This window comes from Odontomachus brunneus, unplaced genomic scaffold, assembly GCF_010583005.1.
Source record: "Odontomachus brunneus isolate Ranch 3 - 2012 unplaced genomic scaffold, Obru_v1 Obru_scaffold_099, whole genome shotgun sequence".
Lineage (NCBI taxonomy): Eukaryota > Metazoa > Arthropoda > Insecta > Hymenoptera > Formicidae > Odontomachus > Odontomachus brunneus.
In genome coordinates, this window is record NW_022639549.1 from 360,560 (window position 1) to 373,134 (window position 12,575).

A 12,575-nucleotide genomic window follows, 5' to 3' on the forward strand; every position below is an offset into this window, starting at 1 on the left:
ATTTCCACTGACTATTTTAATCCTTAGCTCGAGTTGGAGTTAAAGACGCAGTAAGTCAATGATATTCACGACACATTTTATTAACTCTCCGTCAGTTATATATTTAATTTGTTATACGCAGCTGTACACTCTCTCTCATGATCACCACCAGGCAATAAAGGCAATAAAGCCTGGAGTTAAGCATCTATATCAGATGTTGGATATTGATTACAAGTTTAGTTTGATAAAATAATCACCAAGACAATAATCAAAATTCATGAATTATTTTATATATGCAATTAATAAATTAGTATATACGTAATCACGAATAATTAGATTGATTAACCAAATTAATTATTAATCACTGAATAATCAAACTTTGACATGAAGATCAATTGATTTTGATATTTGATTTGCCGATTATTTTAGTCAATTAAAAATTGAATCGATTAAAATAAAAATATCAATGTCTATACACATATCACACTCTTTTGCTTCTTTAAATGTATGAATATTTTAACTTTTAAAATAAAATATACTTATATATATCCTATGTTGTAAAAGTTTAAATATTCGTGTTTAAAAACTCAAACAATAAGATTATAACGTACATAAAAATATATACTGCATTGAAATAAATTAATTATTAGAAATATTTCACAAATCTATCACAAGTTTATTATAAGCATAAAATTTACTCAAAGTACATCCTGAATTCTAGTAAGTGTTTAACATTTTTATAAAGAATATTAATTTTAGAATCCTACACGTGGGTAAAATTTACTTAGATCAACTTTTTAAACATTACTGTTCTCAAAACTGTGTTTCGTCTTGTCATTATAACTTTCTCCAACTTCATTTAACAGCAAAAATATTAATAGATTCATATTCTCCGATGTTTTCTATACTGATTAAAAGAAAGAATCGAATTTTAATAATTTTTCCGAAAGTTATGAGCAAATAAAAATGCGTTGGATAAAATTTTCCCGTGTTTCTTTTAGAGTTCTAGGATTAAATTAAAAAAAAAAAATTGATTTGCTTACCAGAGTTTACTAACTTTTTCTTTAATAAAGAGATAGATATCTTTGCAAAGAAAGTAAATTCTTCTTTTGAGCACACGATAACGCGCTTTTTTAATTTGCGATGAATATATTTTAAAACTAATATGATGTTGATGAGTATATTTTAAGACCAATACCAAGCAGATTTATTAAGACTAATATCAAGATAATTAGTAGAAGATAATTATTAAAAGGAAAGCAAGCAACCGTTTTTCTCAGCAGTAGCATGCTATTTTTCTGTGTGCAGGTGTACGTGTCCAGACATTGGTACTTTTACTTTAATGCCCAACGCACTGATCAGACTGTACAATTAGACTGCACAACCGAGAGTGCCAGCGATGCGTGTCGCGCGAATCCTGCGGGCAATTGTGACTCGCCGATGGAGCGGAGTGCTTTAACCGGCGACGCTGTTGTGAGTCCACGCTGTGGGTGGCGATGACGTTCGCGAGAGTGGGGCGTCCAGCTGACCGGCCGGAGCAAACTGTCTCGCCGTATGCTGTACGCCGTCGCGGCGGCTTTGACAGTAGTGCAACAACCGTTGCGAGAGTAGCATCGTGCCGCCCGTTATTGCTGACCAAAGAAAAGGCTAGCCAGCGTTTGTTTCGCGAGCAACCGAGCGATCGTCGCGTCGTCCAGTCGCGAAGAACTCTTTCGCAAGTGGTTCGTTCGCAAATTCGGCGGACTCGTTTTTCGTTTTTCGTATCGGCTGTCTTTCGGGCAGTTACATTAGAAACACACCTCGTGGAGAACTGAAGAGACTTGCTTTCCTTAAAAGGGGAATTTTGGTCGGCGGCGCGCGCACGAGGTACGGCCGGAGATCGATTCGCCGGTCGATGCGCGATTTCAAATCCGCGCGCAGATGTTTGAATAAACATTAGAGGGGAGATACAGTCGGGTGTCGCGGCGAACACACAAGGGGACCGTTATTACGATATTCCACGAGGACACGCACACGTCCGCACGTACGTATACACACGTATACCGGCGCGGTGCGGTTGCGCGCGCGATAAACGTTATCGCGGTGTGGTGGCGCGACGCTAAATCCTTTCGGAGACGGCGGCGAGGAGAGGACCGGCGCTTTTCAGGAAGTGTCGCGGCGGTGCGGGTTCCTGTCCTGTGTGTTGCCCTTCGCGATACCGGAAGTGCATATTAACCAGCTAAGGAGAACGATGCGGACGGTCGGCTCTTCGTGAAACAGTCTCTCTGTCTGTCTGTTTGTCTCACGTTCTGTCATCCGTTCAATATATTCGGTATTTAAGCGATGCCACGGCTCGTCTCGCCTCGTCAGAAGGTAAATAGATTCTTTTATCTTGCACCCCCTCTATACAATAGCCGTCAAAAGTTAGAGATCATTTATCAAAATGTTTATATCTCGAGCATAGTTACTTAGATTATCGTCATTAATAAACATCCTTATCAGTGATCTCAAACTTTTGTCTGGTACTGTATAAGCACGTCTCACGCGTGTGCGACTCGTCTCGTCCGTGACTTTTAGTTACGAATATTTCTAAGATCAAAACATTAGTGTAAAAATGGGCTAATAAGAGTTGCTTTTGTGTGAAAATAATGTTCAATAGAAGAACCAAACTGTTGGTGAATCGGATTTTCTTTGCACTTTATCGATCAACCTTGGATTTGACAGTTGGTTGCATGATTACTATGATTTCTGTATAGACTTCCCCCTTTCGATAATTTGACTGTTACATCATTCCAATTGTTTTGACCTTGTTATTGTTTACAAAGTTTGCTGAAGATGAGCCAAAGTGGGATCGAAGTATACACTATGATAATACTCTTAATATTATATTCTTAATATCGATCAACATCGTGTGTGGTTTTTCTGTTAGACATTACTTTCGTACAATTATTAGTGAATTAATTGTTTTTATATTAACAAATATTACTGTCGTGTGTAACGATCGAGGCGAAATATTCAAGAGGAAGTACGATGTTGTCTCTCTCATAAATATAAATTGCATATATGATTATAAGAAATATTTGGGCTACCTGTGATTTAATCAAGTATGCTATAAAATGAAGGACATCTAAACGTCTACAGATAAAACTTTGATTTTTTAATCAATAATATAGTAAGTTGATTACTCTTTACGCGTACAAATAGTACGTTAGAATGATACCGTTTACATCTTACGTAATTCAAGTAAAAACTGATAAGAATACAAGGTTTGTAACTACTTGAAAACTCTTATGGGTAGCTCTGATATAATATTTCAACGTCTGAAAAGAATAATCGATTTAAATCGCTCGATAAAGCTTGATCGCATCGCCCTGGGTGTTTTTACTGCGAATTTCATTGATTTCATTATTAAAATATTATTATCGTTATTAAAACTTTATTTATCCAGCGCTTCGGGACAGATCACTTAAAAAGAACAATATAAAGTATCACAACTTTCAAGCAAACAACACATTAGTACAGGGTTGTGTCATACTGTGCGTGTTATCACGCACTGGATTTAAATATAGATCACGCGTTTTCGCTTCGTTATCGCGGTAACTCGTAAAGCCGACTGTTAACCTCAATCACAGGGAAGATACGAAATAACGCGCCTCCCGTTTCCTCCAAGATAGATACCTCCGCGTAATAACGCGCGTACCACGTGTAATTCACGCACTTGTAGCGTTTTATGAAAAAAAAGTAACATTGAGAAGCGATGATTGCGTGACGGTGTATCATAAGAAAGAGAGAGGAAATAAGCGCCTACTGCTGACTATGTATGTCACAATTGAAATCCGCCAATGTCAAACGACGCGGTAGAAAATACAGGAAGTGATTCACGATCTTGAAATGGTACGTGTACATTAAATGCACGATCTCGGCAATCGTCAACGCATCCCGATCCCGGTAGTCGAGGCGGATGTTTGGGGGATTTGCGAACGATCCAAACCGATCGATGATGACGTATCTCGTATCTCGCTACCGTATCTCGCGTTCGAGTCTGTCACGTAGAGACTATATAGCGCCAGAGGACATGCGTTTATTTAAGTATTTGTCTTGAAAGGAAGGGTGGATACAAAATCACGAAATGGTCTGTTTAGAACATAAACATTTTTCCTTGAGTTTCATTAAAATCGGAATAATATTACATAAATAGAAAAACATTAATTTGATAATATAGCAAAATAAATTTTTGAGCTTCTCGAAATTTTGCACTAATATTCTCCATGTGATTGAATAAAATCAAACAATGTCTTATTAGTTAGAATGAAATTCTTGCAAGTGTATGATATATTATTTCTGATAAATTCAATTTTCATTCATAAAATGATTGAAAAAGAGCAAACTGGCGGACGATGTAAAGTCCATAATTAAGAGCCGGCAGGAGGACTGTGAAAACCTCTCATGGAGACTCACATTAAAAGAAATTATCCAATAAAAAATTAAAAAACGGATATTTCCGATCAAAATACCGATGAATTTTTGTTTCCGATCAGGATATCCGATTAAATTTAATCGAATATTTCCGATTATAATGGCAATTCATCAGATAAACCGATCAAAAAATTATGGACCGATATTTCCTGATCGGATATAAAAATTCGTATTTTGGTCGGAAATATCCGCTTGTTAATTTCTTATCAAATAATTTCTCTCAGTGCAGGATACATATTTTATATATGGCCTTCTTATCCTGCACTACTAAACCAGATACCAGCACTCGGTATCAGGATGAGATGTTGTTATTACAAAATAAAATATACAAGGATAACAAGGTCATGGCAAGCATTAATACAAGAAAAAAGGTTGCCTCTATCATGTTTATATAGTCAGTCGCAACAATTAGTTACCTGAGAAGTAGTAACTTCGAAATTCTAAAATATAAATCATCTAGCCCCGGTCTTCCTTAATCAGCGATTCGCGTTGGTAACGAAGTTTCGTGGAATTAATTCACTCGCGCACGAATGAATATTCCATATGGCATCGTTCGCGCGGACACGCGAACCTCGCGGCACGAGAAAACGCAAAAGGGGTCGTTACGCTTGGTATATACATGGAATTACAGATTTCGACCTTACGGCGATTAGCAACGATAACGCTGCCGCGGCGCTTTTCGAGTTTCTGCCGCTCCGTCTTGCGTAACTTGGAGCGCGATTTGGAGACTTGGACTTTGCGATGATAGAAAGCTCGGCCGACGAGGAGATGCGATTACTCGGGCGAAAAGACGATACCGTAGTTCGCTCAATTAACAGGCGCAATTAATACGGCGAATTAAAAGTTATCTGCATTTATACTTATCGCCAGCCATTCGTCACGGTTCTTTGCGGTAAACCACGCCACCGTGATATCTCGTCAAATTAATTTTCGCGCGAATGCGACGCGACCCTCACGCACAGTTGCGATCTGTTATAATTAGCGGCATAAGAATGTCCAGACCGAACGCGTGTGCTGTTAATTTAGACAAAAGTTACTATATTTCTCAAGTCATTCGAATGTGCTTAGTAATGTTGAGTATGGGTCGATTAAATTCTCTTTGACTGAAATAATCGGCAAATCAGTAGTCAGAATTAATCAATCATCTAATATAATATCACAAATAGTTTCATCGACTGATAAAATTAATTATTGATCAAACATTGATATGATTAATCGTGCACTGATTAGTAATCGATTTCACCAGTCGATTAAATTATCAATTGATTAATTTTGATGATTGATCCGCCATTACATATATGACAATTGATTAATTTTGATTGATTGATGATTACCGATTATTTTAGTTAATAAAAAGTTTCATCAATTTGTACTCGTATTTACTTTGTTGGTGTATATCTTACAACACACTAAGTCTGTTCTTCTTAGCTGAACTAGGTTGCACTTTCCGCTTTGAAGCAAGTATATGATGTAGCATTAAAGAGAAAAGAAGCAATGTTCCAGTCCAGCTAAAATGAACGGACCTATCAGCAACTTACAATAAATTGGCGTAGCAAATCCTTTCAAAGATGCTTGCTCAAAGATCCTTTCAAAGATACTTCAGTTGCTTGCAAACGTCACGGTTACAGCACGAGCTGTTATACATATAAAAAAATATGTAGTGTATTCAAGTAAATATATTACTTGTTTCAAGTATTTCGTCTTATCTATAAATCTATCATATAAATCCACCACAAGTCACAAAATTTACTCTGAATTCTAATAAAAGTTTAAGTAATACTCCAATTTATTTTTGCACGTGTTGCATAAAAACATTTGTAATTCTATATAACCAATAAGAAAACTTGGCAGAAAAATGCCAGTATTCTGTCGGTAAAATTTTCAGCTTTAGCATTCCCTTAAGACTATTAGTTCAAAAAAATATTTTTTTACTGAAAATAAGAATTTCTTCAAGAAAAAAGAAAGCAAATTGGATAATCGCTTTTCTTAGCAATAGAATGATACTTTTCTATGAGTGCAAAAGCCGAATATATCCCCGAAGGACTCGCGGGAATACTCGCCGTAACTTATTCATTATTCTCTAATTAAACCTTCTCCTGTCATGGCACGCTCCATCTAGATATTCCTTAGCCGACGATTACGACACGAACGTTATCGTGTTGTGTGTGTCGGCGATTTTATCTTGTTTCTCTCGACGTAATAATCGCTTATAATTTCTGATGGTAATGAGGATCACTCAACGCGGGCGTTAACGCGCAGGAAGAAGGATGCGAGCGTGTTTTCATAAGGAGGAAAGGGACAGGGAGCAAGCTTTTATCATGCTGCGAAGGAAACCGCGAAACTTGAAACAAGCGGAATAATTCGCGCGAGGTCGCACGCGCCACTTGTAGCGCGATTCCGTCCGCTAAAGCGATTAATGTCGCAGCCACCACCAACGGCGACGACGACGCCGAGCAACCGGACGATTTTCCTGTTAGCTCGCTATCCGGCACCAGAAAGCTTGAACTTGGAAACTGCACATTTGGCGCATAATCGTCAATGAGCCCGTGAACGACCGTGAGCGCGCGTGATGTAACAACAACGGAAGTTACATCCGTCACTTTCCTATTTCAGCTACGAGCATCATATTTTGATTTTATCGCGTTGCTATGTGTGTCGCGCGATTCTCCAATCAACTTCAGGCATCATTTAAGGCAAAAGTACTAATTCTCGGACACGTATCTAATCCCGAATATTCTTATTATTTTGGTCTTTAAATACAAATATTTAAACTTTTAATACAGAATACATATATATACTCAATTACATATATACATATTTTTTATATTGAAAGTTTAAATATTTATATTTCAAGACTAAAACAATAAGAACGAACTAAGAACAATAAGAATAAAATCCAGAATTAGGTACATGTCCGGATGCCTTTACTTTATTTCCACTGACGCGAGATTCAAATCCCACTCGAAGCTTGAAATTTTCACTCACGACTAATGATTAATCACCACGCATCGAGCGGAGCTGCCGTTTAGCCGATTGCGCACGCGGATGCTTTCGACCGCTGCTCGTGCATTTGTTATCGCGCGATTACAGTGTGATTACAGTGCGATCGGAAATTATTTAATTGCTGTATTGGATTTCGTCGTTAATTGGAGCGCGGGCCCGCCCCGCGGGTATTTAGCAAGTAGGTCATTCGATCGTTCGCCAGGTTCGGAAAGCATGTGTGAGCGCGTGGATTCATCAACCGTCGCTCGCGTGCTTCATCGATCGCCTCGGCGCACCGTCGAAAATTCCATGCCCTCATATAGACGCTGCGCGAAAATCGATTCTCCGGACGTACACGCCACTTGGTTACAAAACGGCCTAGATACAATGCGACTAGAAGCTCACCAAACCGTCAAAATTAAAAGTCGTGGGCTCACCAAGTAATTATATATTATTTTTATTATTATTTATTATTATTAAATATCATTTAATTATGATTATTATTATTTGTTGTCATTGTTCATTATTATTAATTATATTATTATTGCGTAATCCCGATAATGGCTTTCAATCTTAACAGTCTGGTGAGCTTCCAGCTTGATTCCCAGGTAAACATGATTATCACGACGTGAAACGATTGATGATTGAGATTTTACAATGGTTTTCGTAATACTTACGAAGCAAATATACTGTATCATAAATTGGTCATTGAATTCATACCATACAATGATCGTTGTATTAGCGCAGCAACAAATTTAAAGGTTAGAGATTTTTTAATGTTTTTTACACGACATATTGTTTCGAGCAACATTTCTTTTTGATTTCTATGTCGATTGTTTTGAGCAATTTCTTTTTATATTTTTGTTTCGTCACTTTTTATGACCAGTATGAACACTATATGAACCACTCATAAAAGACGCGATTTTTATAAATTGTATAACAAAGGTGGTCAACTTTACGTACACTTGTCTACCTGAAATAACAGATTTTGCTAAGGAACAATGGTAAATTTTACTAAGATAGAATAGTCAATTTTGCTGAAAAACATAACAATTTTGTTTTAATAGAGACTTTTAGTTTCTGAAGTATAAATAGTACTTTTGGAATCTTTCACTTTTGGTAACATGTATATATAAGGCACGCAACTTTTACAAGTCGATTAGTAAAGTTGCTACCAAATTTACATACTTGTCAACCTAGATTGTATCTGAGCCGTTTTGTGACCGATTATATATATTCGGAAAAACGTTTGTTCAACGATTTATATTTGCCAGATGCGACACAAGGGGCTTACACGAGAAACAGAACAATTGTATTTCGCGCGCGTTAACTTTTAATATATATGTAGTACCGTCAGGTTCGTCAATTTTCCATGCAGAATCGCGAACTCGTCAGGCTCGCCCCGCAAGTTCAACGCAACTCTGCAAAGGAACAAGCTCAAAATCGTGTTACGGAAAATATGATAGAACGCAATAGAATTTTCAACGCTGTTATACGCAGTGTAACGTAACATCCATTCGGGATTGTACGTTTACCGATACACACAACGGTTTTTGAGTGGCCAACCAGGGAATCGGATGAAGGGGGAAGGGGCAGGAGAGAACTCGACGATTTCGAAAACTCTCGAAAAATCAAGCACCGCGAGATTAATGCGCTGGCGCGATGGTAACCGACAAACTTGTTGATCCCGAGATAAGCGATGATGGATATTGGAAAACGCTTTCGGAAAAACGTTTGTTCGACGATTTATTTTGCCAGATGCGACGCGAGGGGCTTGCAAGGGAAGTAGAACAATTGTATTTCGCGCGCGTTAACTTTCGATATCCGCCCTCCACGAGTCGTTGATTTTATTTAGACGCGCGGTAAAAAGTGAAATATTGCACGTTTCTTGCTAAATCATCGCGGTCAGTGGAAAGAAGAGAAAACTCTGAAAATTTTTCATGCCAGCTCGAAGATATCAACGAATCTCACTTCAATAATCGAATTTCGTCTCGTTGTACACACAGAAAAATATATACAATATTCAAGTAAATTTTACTCGTTTCAAGTATATCATAAATTTATATATTCGCATATCTATCATAAGCTCATCATAAACACATCAAAATAATTCAAAATACGTTCTGAATCTAAGTAAGTTCAACACTTCAGTCAAGAATATCAAATTAAAATTAAAATTCACAGTTTATTTATTATATAGAGTCAAACTATCTTTTCTAACGCAATTTTATTGTAATGTTTTTGTAAATAGAATAAATTCTCCTTTTAAGTATGCACTGAGAGAAAAGAATACTTGAAACTTTATTTGTGCGGTATTTGTGAAGTAAAGCTTATTCACAGAAATAAACTTTATATCCTACAAATAAATTTTCAAGAATTTCTTTTGAAATGTATGATAATGAGTTTTCTAGAATTTTATGATGAGCATTTTTTAAGACTATTATCAAGAACATATTCCTAGTCAATGATAACTATTGCTTAAGAGAAAGAAGATAAACTCGCTTTTCTTAGCAATGATATGAATGATATTTTTCTGTGTGTGTAGGTAGTTAGAATATTTATTTCAGTTAGAGTACCTATTTCTCAGTCGCATATATTTCATATTTCATATTTGATATACGCTGGACAATAAGCGCTGCCGCGCTATTAACAATTTAGAGTATTGTATCGAATGATTCTAACTACTTTTCTTCTCAGAAATCAATGCGATTCACGTCTATACATATGTCTATGCATATGTCTACGTAATAAGACGCAGTTTGAGCGTCTGGTTTGCACGCTCACCAGTTCGCCTTGATACCCCACGACGTCTAGGTTCAGGTCCGGGTCCTCAACATCCAGTCGTCCCACGTCGCTCCTCATGCACTTCACTGCAGTGCATTATGTTGCACTGCACTTGCAAACGCGACAACTTGGACGACGTTGAATGATTAAATGAAACGTACGCGAGACAAATTTCAACGCTTTGATAAACGTATTCGTGACTCGCAAATTGCAATTGAGGAGTCACAAATAGAAGATCACGCGTTGTCAACAAAGTTTGAGAGAGGAAAATGGAAAATATGCGTCTCACGAATAATCGCGCTTTGCCGGAAAACGTGGTTGACGTTTCGCATGAATTTTAATCTCAAATGTAAGCAATGGTAAATATCAAATTTTGCTGTAATCTCGACTGAAATGATATTACTATTTTTATCGCGAATGTAGAATTTAGAATATTGATAACTGCGCGGTCGCACACACGAATAAAGAATTTAGAATATTGATAATCCGCAAGATCTCAATAGAGAATTTAGGATATTAATATAATTGCAATAATCGCATAGTTGATCATCGCGAATGAATTAATAATCACGAAATTCGCGTACAGTGGCGCAATTCTGATGCGTATATTGTATTATACTGTTCGAAACAATAGGATCACATTAGATGAACTATTATATCGAATGATTCTATATATCTTAAATCAAATTCAATTTAACAATAACATTTATTAAAGAAATATATATTTAATACTTTTCATATTTATATAAACGTGCTTTTTATTAATAAAGAATTATATATTCAATACTTTCCCGATCATTTTTCTCTTTTTTTTAATAGAGAAAAGTATATTTGATACCTATTTTAAAAGAAATGTGCAATAAAAAAAAATATATATGTATATATTCAATTTACTATGTAACATGAAAATTTAAAGAAAATATTTCCTTGTTATACCGAACAGTGTATATCATAATGGATTATACAAACAAATATATGCAAAAATCTACTAAGTAAATCGCATTGATTTTCTCGAGATTCTACAAACTTCCATCATCTTACAAATTTGTAGTTTTTGTTTCATTGACTCACCGAAATATCGCCAACTCAGCGCCGGCCACGTTCTGTTACAAATCTATAACAAAAAATAAGGTTTCGTTGATTAGATTCGAATCTAATTCTTAGTTGACTTAACAAAAAAAAATATTCATAGATACGGGCGTCTTAAACCTTCACGGTCATAATTAGATAGAAATTAACAGAAATTAAAATGTAACTGTAGCTACTAAGATGCGTCATTGAAATAGGCATAGCTAATGTTGTTGTTACTTAAAACTAAATTTATTGTCTCTATTTGAACTTTGACGCTACAGCAAAAAATATTTATTGCTAGATAGAAAATTCCATTATTATCATTTTGCTCTTTTCTTTTAAATTATACTCATCAGAAACATAAAATCGACACTTTGCATTACAAATCCAAACCAAGATTTCTTGTTAGTTTTTAACATAGACTAATAATTATTGTTTACTTCAGCGCAAACACAAAAACCGGAATTCACTTACATGATGACGTGCACGGAGAGACGATTTTATATCTATCAGAGGAATGCGGCGATTTTCTCTTTCCGACGCTTTTTGTTTCAAGTCGCTACGATGTCTACAAGTGGAATTATTGATTTTTACGTCGATCCGCGTTTTAGATTGCTCGACGTTATCGCTGTAGCGAGTCGTGGATACGTCACGACGCGACGCATGAATGGAATGCGGAACGCGACTGTCACTTCCGGAAAATCACTTTGCGTATACGCGATACTTCGCAGCAAGCCGGCCCGCCCGCTTCCCCCACTACTCGCACTACCCCCACCACACGGCTCAGATAAGCATAGCCTTGCCTCACTTGCGCTCGCTGCGGCTACGCGGTCGTTCACCTTTAAAAATGAACACAGTGCGCCGGCGCGAGAGCAAGTGCCAGTGTAGCACGAGCGCGAATTTTGGAGCTTGCACTTGATATTGATTTCACAGCTTTAAACAACGACATAAAATAAAATGCAATTTCTGGCACGTTTTACTCTTTCGTTGGCAATACAGAAGAATCGATTAAAGGCAATCAATTGAAAGCAAATAACGTAGTGATACGCAGTTTCTTTCACTCGTGATCGAATTGTTCAGATTGTTTTCTTTGTTTTCTCTAGTGCAACAGTGACGAAATCAATATTGAATCAAAATAAAGAAATAATTGTCGTTATTTGCACAATGGCAGACTGTTTCGTGTATTTTTTATGAATTCTATCCGCGCATGAGCGTTGATGAGAAATTCTATATACATTTTCAACGTCAATGAAAAAAAAATATAATAAAGAGATTATACACACACACACACACACACACACACA

At 36.7% G+C, this 12,575-nt stretch overlaps 1 protein-coding gene across 1 annotated transcript in view; it reads left to right on the forward strand.

Moving 5' to 3' along the window:
- Window positions 1-1,575: 1,575 nt before the first annotated feature.
- LOC116848737 (protein FAM49B) overlaps window positions 1,576-12,575 on the forward strand; it is a 51,112-nt gene continuing 40,112 nt past the window's right edge. Inside the window, exon 1 of the mRNA XM_032825152.1 lies at window positions 1,576-2,331. The gene's annotated coding sequence lies outside the window, so the exon portion shown is untranslated. The remainder of the gene's footprint in view (window positions 2,332-12,575) is intronic.